Genomic DNA, 10,327 nt, shown 5'->3' with positions numbered 1-10,327 from the left:
GGACCTGAACACCTGGTGACATGGTTTGCTCAAATTCATTTGCCAGTTTGTTTCTCATTCCTGTAAGGGAATTAGTAGAGAGCAAAAGGTTTTTAAAGAATTCGGATGAAAAGCCATCTGTTCCCTGGGCTTTGTTCAATCTCAATTTAAGGATGGCTTTGGAGATTTCCTATTCCCTAATTAATTCCTCTAGATGAGCTTGTGGGGTTGGCTCAATTTATTTTTTGAGAGATGGAAAAAAAATACTGCCATCAATTAGTCCTTTGTTAGGCTGTGACTGAGATGGAAATAGCTTTTTGCCAAATGGAGGGAAGAGCTGAGAGATGCTTGTATTTGCTGTGGCCAGGTGTCCTGTGTCATTAGGCTGGGCTTTGATGTAAGTACCATTCTCAGGGTCTTTCAGATAATTGGTGAGAAAGCATGTAACTTTGCAGAAATCTGAGTAATATTTAGACTGAAGGATGGAGACAGGGAATCCAAAGCATTGAATAGGAGTCATATTTGAAAGCATATAATTCTAACAGTTTTTTCTGTATTATAATGCGCAAAGCGTGTTAATTGAAGGCTCCCAGGACCAGGTTTTCTGTGCATTAGGCAGCCAGCTAGAGGGTTACATGGAACAGAAAGGAAGGGAGATGAAAGGAGCAGAAAAAGAGGAGAAAGACATAAGAGGAGAGGAGGCAAGAAGGAAAGCCTGTCCATAGATGGGCTATAGGTTTGGCAACATATGTATTTTAAGAAAAAAAAAGTGCTGTAATACTGTTCCTGTCAGATTACTACTCCGAACTCCTAGTTCATGAAATAGGCATCACCCAGAGAAAGTTGCAAGGTTGTTTAAGACTCTCAGCGCTACATTAGGCTGAAAGAAATCCAATTTATAGCTGCTCTGGGTGGAACATAGTGAGATATGGTTCCAAGAAAAAAAAATACACGAGTATTTAAATTTAGCATATTAACTAATGGGTCTTCATTCTGGAATTTGCATTTCCAGGGTGCCTGAGTAATTCTATCTCCAGAATTATGTTTTATTCTCAGGTCATAGGTTACCTTCCTAAAACCATTTAACTTTTGAGGTGCAGAGCTTCAAGAAGGTCGGAGGGCGTTAAACTCAGGAAGTGCAGCCAGTATGACAGGATGAGATTTGCTTTCCTACCCAAGTGGACTGTGTGAAGGAGAAAGGAAGGAAGGCAAGCAATGGGGGAGGTTAGAACCCGGCTTTTAAACTTGCAGCCTCAAGTTTCTTACTTTTATTTATTTATTTTTAGAACGGTTAAAGGATAGAAAACAGATGTAATTACCTCACTTTCTGTTTGACGTTTTGGGAAGACTGCTTGTCAGAATATCCCAACACAACGAAACACATTGATTAATTGGCAATGTCGCATGTGTGTGATGGGATGGAATGTGATGAGGTGGGGTGGAGGGCAGGCATGTGTTTATATGCAGGCATCTAGAATTTCTGTCTGTTCCACTGAGGCAATCGTTGCTTCTGAATGGATGGGAGGTAGCAGCATAGGCACGGAAAACACAGTAAATGAGGGTTTGGGGCTGAGTGCCTTGCTGGGATTATACGCAGCTGTCTGGGAGGCAGATACACAGATTATCATGTGGAGTCAAGGTGCCCATCACTAAATAGAAGGGGCTACTACTTTAAGGCCAGAGATAGCAAACTATGGAGGGCAAGCGCAATAAGTACCATAGCAACATTAAACAGGCAAGCAGTGAAAGCAGATTCATGACCTGGTTGCCACTGTGGTTCGAAGACATCTAGAGAGTTTTCCAAAATTTCCCCATCTCCATTCACACAGGCACGCATATGTGGATCACCACCAAATATAAGAGCGATCCATCACATTCTGTGGGGATGTGGAGTGTCAAAAGGCCTCGTAGACAGGGCATGCCGCATAATTGAAAGGAAAAGTGATGCTAAATATGATGATTTAATTAATTGTAGGGGAAATCACTTAACACGCTACATTGCTTTTACCCACCTACATTTAGCAAAAGAGAATTTGTGCTGCATACAGCAGGATCATCTCAAACACAAACAAGCAAGAAAAACCATTGGAGAGGGCCTTGTAAAAAATATTAGGAGAACAGCTAAATTTGAAATTTTTATTTGGGCTCTAGCTAAGATAACAGAGTACCTAGAAGTGGCTGCGGAGGGCAAAGGGATAGCATAGGGAAGCTCACGTCAGGAAGGAAGGATGAATTCAAATAAAATCTGCATAAACACCCCTATGGAAACCTATTACCTGCTGAGATAACTTTAACATAACAAATAATTGTGTTGGAACTTTGCTTTAGCACTTAGTGTCTTAGCTTGACATTTGAGTTTCTTTTCATGCACACTGAACCTTACAGGGCTGCCCCCTTCTGTCTCCATAGAATTATCAGCCTCCCTGTTTCCTCTCCTCTGGGTTCTGTAAAGTCTACCTCTTCTATCGTATCTGTCTTCAGCTTCATGCATGCTAGTCCCTTTGGCTGGGATCCAGCTTGTTTCCTCCTGATTGACCAACAATTTCTTTATCTATACGTTTTCCTTCCTAGCAATGTTCAGTCTCTGACAGAGGCAAACTTTCAGGGCATCCTCCCCTTTGGATGCCATGGACATCCTGGATAATCAGTTCTGGCAAGATTGAAGTTGAGGAAGAGCCTGGGTTCAAGATATGCTATTACCCAGTGAAGATGGGCTTAAGCACTGACCTTCAAAGCATTGGGGTTTGCACAGACTACTGCAAAATGTGTTCTTTCTGACAGGTGGGTCTCCAGGCTTCAGCTATGGGCCGATCAGCTAGTCATTATTTCTTAACTATTAATTCATTTATTCTTCAATCTTCTGTTTTAAGGTAGAACTGTACTGAGACATTATTCAGGATCTATTAAACAATAAGTTAAACAAATCATTTAAAACCAAGGATACAGTTCTTGACAGATAACTGTCAAGTTATCTTGAACTATAAGGTGGTTCATACGACACTCCTAAGGAATTCTAACAATATTTAAGGGGTAAGCTTTCTTTATGTTACTAAGATTCTATTGTCCTTCCAGACCCACCAGCCATATCCCAGAATGTCTTTTCTTCTGGGTTTCCCATCTGAGGTCTCTTGCTGGATATTACAACATCCAGATCTTACTCTGCTTGTCTGCTTGTTAAGTTTGCCTGTACCCACAGTGTTCACCCTGAGCAACGGACTCATCTGTTCAACAATGTCTGAGCTCTTTCCATGCACAATATTGTTTGGATCTACTCTTCTCTGGAGAGAAGCAGTGATGGTTTCAGAGAGAGCTCTGAATCCCAGTTCTGCTACTGACTAGCTTAATGACCATTTGGCAAGTGGGCAGCCTCCTTGTTTGTAGGATGGTGTCTTCACTAGTGACTCAGGGATGAGCACTCAGTGTGGGCAGTTGTCTCTTATCTGTAGATGAAACAAGATCATGTATAAACATTTAGCCTGAGTACTGACAAGTCACATTTCTGCCGTCTCCTTCCACTGCAGTCAGAAAGGTTCCATTACGTTGCCATTGCAGTGCTGATTACAGGAGTCTAGGCATTGTCTGCTTTATTCCTAACTGTGTTAATATACTTGATATAGTTTTGGTAACAATTGTTTAATGTTTTTATGCCTTTTCTTCCTTTAACCAGATCACACTATTTATCAGAGACAAAGTTTAGCAAACAACATGAGAGAGAAATAAAAAAAAGTGTGTGTGTGGGGGTGTGTGTGTGTGCAGAAGCAAAAGAGAATGGACATTATGGTATTAAGAAGATAGTATGCGTTTGCCAGGGGAACTTGGGGACACAGATGGTAGTTATTGATGAGAGAGAGGTTTATTTGGGATCATTGCTAATCTCAATCTTCTGGCGATACAGAAATTCTCAGGATATGGACACTTTGTGCTAAATGGCACTGGTCACCTTAGGTCTAATAAAATATCCAGGACCAAATTTAATAAGGAGAAACTAAAGCAGTAGGCAGCAAGCTGGTTTTGGAGCTCGGATTCAACAGTGCAAACCACTAGATTTTAAACATTTCTTAATATTGAAAGCAAAATGATGGTGAGTTTTCTAAAAATAGGATCCAAAGTTACTTTTCATAAAAGGAGACTGAAAAATGAAAAGGGGTTCTCTCCACACAATGGTAGAGAGCCCCTTCTTCCTGAGTGGAAGGGGTGAGGCTCAAGTCTTTATCCTGTCTATGAGTTAGCCCCAGGGACAAATGACAAACAGGGGGGACATGTTAACAAGGCAATGGTGTTGTACCTCAAACATCTGGTACTGCTCAGGGAAAACCCCAGTTATTGTTAGCCTTCCCTGCCACCATTAATTTTGGGTTTGTGATTTCTGTACAGAATTTCTGTTATATCAGTCTTTGCTGTGAATATTAACTTCTTAATACAAAAAAAAAGAGAGATTTTTTTCCCAGACAAGAGGATTAGCATTTTTGATCTAAAGACAAGACAAAGAGGAGGTCCTTATGAATCTGAAACTTTAAAATTCTCAAACTCAATGGAAAAAGATGTTTTTAGTCTTGTGTATTTTTCAGTGGATGTTGTAGTAACTTAAAAGGAACTTCAGAGCATGTGGTGATATCATCAAGTGAACATTCTGGAAAGCCTTACATTAAAACCCATCCAATGATCTTGGGTTATCACTAGTGACTGAGGCAGGGCTACATCTGTTTGGAATGTTTTCATTTGCTACCCTATAAATACACATTTCAGTTTATGTTTTCAATATCAACGATCTGATAGAATCAGGAAAATCCAGATTCCTTTCTCTAAGTAACTGGCAGCATGACAACGTGAGATATGTCCTTGTGGTAAGGGATTAAAATATTACTGGCTTTGTTTTGAAACTGTGACACAGAATGTGTTTTTGGAATCTTTCTGAGGTGGTTTGGACCCTCTGCTTGCCTGGTAACCACAGTGTCTGTGCTAACCCTTATTACAATTTGGGAATTTCCAAAGTGATTATTAACAAGGGGCCATGGTTTATGTAATATTGTCTGCTTCAGTTTGCAGCTCACTTAGAAGCAGGTGAGCAGACTCTCTTTAATTAGAGGGTGGGAAACTCTTCACACGTTGCTTGCAGCTCAAAGGTTCAAGCTTCCACAGCTTCAGTGTGTTTGTAGATCACAGAATCTTCTGCATAACTTGCTGCATATATGAATTTAGACCAAGGCATCACTGAGTGTGGTTACTGGTAGTCCACAGGCCATGGCCTGCATTGTTTCTAGATGGGATGGTACTCCTGCAGGGTACTCAGAATTGATGAGTCTAATTTATCCTCCCAGACCAGTGAAGTGATGTCAAGCAATGATTTCTCAGCTGTGATAAACTTGCCTAAATTCATGTATTGTGAAAATGTCTATGTATGTGATTTTTTCTGACATTTATGATTTGCTGGTGGAGTTTGGTTGTTGTTTCTCTGTTGCTCAACTTCCTGAGGACATCTTGAACATTTGAGTTCTTTAGTTCCTTTCTGCTCTGGCTTCTTAACACACAGTCCTGTTGCAGAATTATGTGGTGGCTGGTTTTAATTCTTAACTGGACAAATTGTAGAATCACCTGCAGAAGGGCGTCCTTATGAAGGAGTGCCTGGATTAGCCTGACTATTGAGCATATCTGTGTGGATTGTGTTTCATTGTGTTAATTATGTAGGAAGACTAAATCAGAAAGTCAGGGGTACTACTCCATCTATTTGGGCAATAGGACATGTAAGAGTAGAGAGAGCAAACTGAAAACCAGCAGGCATGTGCACTCTGTCTTCCAGACATGACCAACTCCCTCAAGCTCCTGCTGTTATGACTTCTAGATGTGATGAACTGGAATCTGGAACAATGAACTAAAATAAACCCTTTCTCCTCTAAGTTGTTTTTGTCAGGATATTTTTGTCTCAGTGACAGTGAGTGAACTAGGGTACATGCCAGGACACCAGAAACAGACTTTCTGATATTCTATCTCATAAGGAGCAGTCATTCAGCCCTCAGATATTTTTAAAGGTTATCTTTTAAGAATAACCCACATTAAAAGGTCATGGGTATTTGCTTTTCTTATTGTTCAGCATCTGCGCTTTTTGTGAGTATATGTTAATTATACAGGACTTTTACTCTGTTCACATCTGTATGTTCACATATGTATGCAGCATTGTTTATTTTATTCACTCACCATGGATCCTTCTTATCCTTCCTCTTGCTCATCCTCTTTATCATCCCGCTTTCCTACCAGTCTCTCTTAACTTTCCACGTCCCTGACCCCAGATAAATTCATGTATGTGGGAAAACATGCTATACTTGGCTTTGTGAGCCTGGCTTGGCAAGAAATGGAAGGAACTGGAGATCATTATGTAAAGTAAAAGACATATTTAGTAAGTGCAATTGTCACTGTGAAGAGAAAATAAAATAGAGACTATCTAGGAAAGGAAGCAAAGACAACCTAAGGGACTGAAAGTGGCTTCATTTCATTTCATCTACAGCATGAAGGCTATAGAAATAGGGTAGAAAATTTTAGACTCAGAGGCAGGAAATGTTAGTTAGAAAAAAATGGTAAGTAAGCCAGGCGTTGTTACATGTGCATTGCACTAGCAAGGCTGAGGCAGAAGAATTACCATGAGTTCAAAAACTAGCTTATGATACCTAGTGGAATCCTATTTCTAAAAAATAGCGAGAAGAATGAACTGATGTGCCTTGTCCTGTGGAGATAATGTTTCTGAGAGCTAACTGTGCAATGAGCTCTAAGTAGCTCTGTCATAAACACTGTCATTTGGAAATGATTTCTTTAATTGAAAACCGAATTTACAATGGTTATTTCCAACAATTGAGACCTGTCAAACATTCCCGAGTTTAAAGGAACCTCTAAATGCCAGTCTTTCCCCTCTCCGAGTTTCACTGGTCAGTAGCAGCGTCCTGATCTAGTTTTTCCTCAGTGTATAACTGAGTGAAAAGCCGCTTCCCTCAAAGTGTATTGCTGCATTTCTGTGTGGCTGTTAATCAGAAGACAAATGGCACTCACCAGGGCCTTCTGTTTGCACATAAAATAAAAGCCTTGTGGTCATGAATGCCTTTGCACAAACCAAAATTGAAATCCAATGGGACAGAGAACTCAGGACTGGCGACTGAGTAGCATTTATGATAAACATATATGAAGATCTCTCTTAATTTCATATTGATTTTCTATTTTCTTCGTGCAAAGGTGAGCACTTTGAGGATTATTTTTCCCTGTTGTTCACTCATCAAGCACTTTCCCCTTTTCTATGACTCCGATTTTTAGTTGAGCAACAGAAGAGTTGAATCATAAAAGAGGAGTCCAAAAAAACTTTTATTTGTTTGAAGGAAATTCTTTCCATCTGTCCCTGTTCCTTCCTTTGCTAATTTGGGTCATGTGCTTGGCTTTAGTCATCCATCCCAGGCAGAGAATGTCCAGGGTCCTCCCTACTGGCCACAGCAAGGTCTGGAGGTCTACAAGTGGTAACTGAAGACTGGCAGACTAACCACATCCTACAGAAACAGTAATAGCTGCTTTGGGCTGAGAGGTTCCGCTGGAATTTGAGGCTTAGAACACAAAGTAAGCCAAAACCTCAAAGGTCTGCAAGGCAGGGCGTAGCTTGATTGAAGGGGAAAGAAAAGAGGTGAGGAGAACAAGCTAGGACCACTTGCCAAACGATGCAAGGGAACCCTGTTTGAAAAGAAGCAGTTGGGCGTTGAGGACCTAACTTCACATTAAGAGTAGAAGTCTGTCAGCTCAGACTGCTGCTCCTGAAGATAAAGCTATACACATATTTAAAAAAAAATCTTCAAGAGAGGAGCCACATTTCACCTATATGACCTCTTCCTTTATGTTTGGGGAAAAGTTAGGGCTTCCCTTATATAATCTATATTGTCACTATGGAAACCAGCAAGGACTTTTTGGAAGCTATGCTTGATTCTTCTGCTGTTTCCCTATATAACTTAGAAACATTGATCCATTTTACTCCATTGTGAGACTCAGGTACACACTGAAGTTTATCATAGGGTTATTTCTGGTATAGATTCTTAATCTATGTATCCTTGCTTAAACCTTTTTTAAAAATATTTCATTTATATTGATTTTCTATGTGCCTAAGTGGATTTGTTTTAAACGAAGACATGCATTCTATTTATAATTTCATCTGGAGGCTGGCTACCTGTCTTACTCTGTTGAATTTGTATGGCATTATGATAGTTTCAAATCAATAAAGAACAGCAAATATAAGGTTGTTCTACAAAACCCACAAAGATGTGAAATTCAGTCTTTTTCAAGTTGTGTTTATGAAAGACAAGAGACTCACTTACTTTCTGTCAGGCTTACTCTCAAAGACCTGGACCATTTTCCAAATCTGACCACTGAAAATAGAATTCAAAAGCTACAAGTAGATATTTAAGTCTGTGATAGGTCCATCTTCCAGTAATGCCAATACAGGGCCAGATTTCTATTTTAAAAAAATCCTCATTGGGTTCATTACATCTGAGAACTGTACACTCGAGGAGGGAGAGAATACACAGCAGTCTCTGAAAGTATGATGCAGATTTGTGGTTTAGCAGCAAAGAGTGCCTGGGGAGTTGTTTATGAAAAAGTAGAATGCCAGATTCGAACTTCCCCTACTGTTTTCTAACCACTTGAAGATGATTTCAGTGAAGCATTAATAGTAGAATGGAAGAGTAGGGACAAACCCAGGCATTTTCTTTCTCTTTTACTGTAGAAGTTAGGCTATCTGCAAGTATCTACTCCTCAAGGTAAAACTAATATTTTAAAAAGACGCATTTAGGAAACAATCGTTATTTAATGACTGCAGCTACTTTCTAGTTTCATGTAATGTACTTGTGTCTTCTGTGAAGTTGGATATGGTTAGAGCAACTACACACAGGTGCTGTTCCTGGCCTCTGTGAATAATCATACTTTTTTGACACTCTGTCACCATGAAGCTGGCTCTCAGATTCTCTCTCTCTCTCTCTCTCTCTCTCTCTCTCTCTCTCTCTCTCTCTCTCTCTCTCCTCCCTCTTCCCCTCCTTCCTTCCCTCTTTCCACAATTTATCTGTATAGCTGGGTCCTCAGGTAATGCTATGTCTAATTTTCTGAGGAACCGCCAGACTGATTTCCAGAGTGGTTGTACCAGCTTGCAATCCCACCAACAATGGAGGAGTGTTCCTCTTTCTCCACATCCTCACCAGCATCTACTATCACCTAAGTTTTTGATCTTAGCCATTCTGACTGGTGTGAAGTGGAATCTCAGGATTGTTTTGATTTGCATTCCCTAATGACTAAGGATGTTGAACATTTCTTTAGGTGCTTCTCGGCCATTCGAGTTTCCTCAGTTGAGAATTCTTTGTTTAGCTCTGTACCCCGTAATTTAATAGGGTTATTTGGTTGTCTGGAGTCTAATTTCTTCAGTTCTTTGTATATATTGGATATTAGCCCTCTATCAGATGTGGGATTGGTAAAGATCTTTTCCCAATCTGTTGGTTGCTGTTTTGTCCTATTGACAGTGTCCTTTGCCTTACAGAAGCTTTGCAATTTTATGAGGTCCCATTTGTCACTTTCTGATCTTAGAGCATAAGCCATTGGTGTTTTGTTCAGGAACTTTCCCCCTGTGTCTAGGTATTCGAGGGTCTTCCCCACCTTCTCTTCTATTAGTTTCAGTGTATCTAGTTTTATGTGAAGGTCTTTTATCCACTTGGACTTGAGCTTTGTACAAGGAGATAAGAATGGATCTATTTGCATTCTTCTACATGCCGACCTTCAGTTGAACCAGCAAATTCATTTGGAATAACAAAAAACCCAGGATATCAAGAACTATTCTCAACAATAAAAGAACTTCTGGAGGAATCATCATCCCTGACCTCAAATTGTACTACAGAGCAGTTGTGATAGAAATTTTACGTTTTCAATCATTGTATTGTTTATTTCTTAGATAAAATTGGATTCTATAACAATATTGCATAGTTGTGATCTTCTGGTTTTTATAAATATAATTTCAAATAATTGTATTATTAAATAATTTTCAAATTTTAATTAATTGTAATTTTTATTAATACTATATTCATATAATATATTTCAGTCATATTCTTTCTTTTCCCTTTTCCAACTCCCCTCAGACTCTCCCCCCACTTCTACTCACCTAACTTTATGTTCCTTCCTTCTTGCTGTTTTTAAGATGACAAGAAAAAAAATCAATATAAATGAAATTGAAAAACAAGTTATTTGTTGTTCTTTTGAAAAATATTCTTTTATAACATGTAAAGTGTAAAGTATCTAAAATATAGTTTTATAAAATTTTTATTATATATATATATATATATATATATATATA

General features: G+C 39.2%; 1 long non-coding RNA gene across 1 annotated transcript in view; it reads left to right on the top strand.

The window, feature by feature from the left end:
* The first annotated feature begins 282 nt into the window (after positions 1-282).
* LOC143441440 (uncharacterized) overlaps positions 283-10,327 on the top strand; it is a 60,145-nt gene continuing 50,100 nt past the window's right edge. The window contains exons 1-2 of the long non-coding RNA XR_013108829.1: positions 283-376; positions 2,551-2,760. This is a non-coding gene — a long non-coding RNA (uncharacterized LOC143441440). The remainder of the gene's footprint in view (positions 377-2,550; positions 2,761-10,327) is intronic.

Source organism: Arvicanthis niloticus, chromosome 2, assembly GCF_011762505.2.
Source record: "Arvicanthis niloticus isolate mArvNil1 chromosome 2, mArvNil1.pat.X, whole genome shotgun sequence".
Classification (NCBI taxonomy): domain Eukaryota; kingdom Metazoa; phylum Chordata; class Mammalia; order Rodentia; family Muridae; genus Arvicanthis; species Arvicanthis niloticus.
The sequence above is the reverse complement of the archived record's forward strand: the minus strand, read 5'-3'. Positions and strand labels throughout refer to the sequence as shown.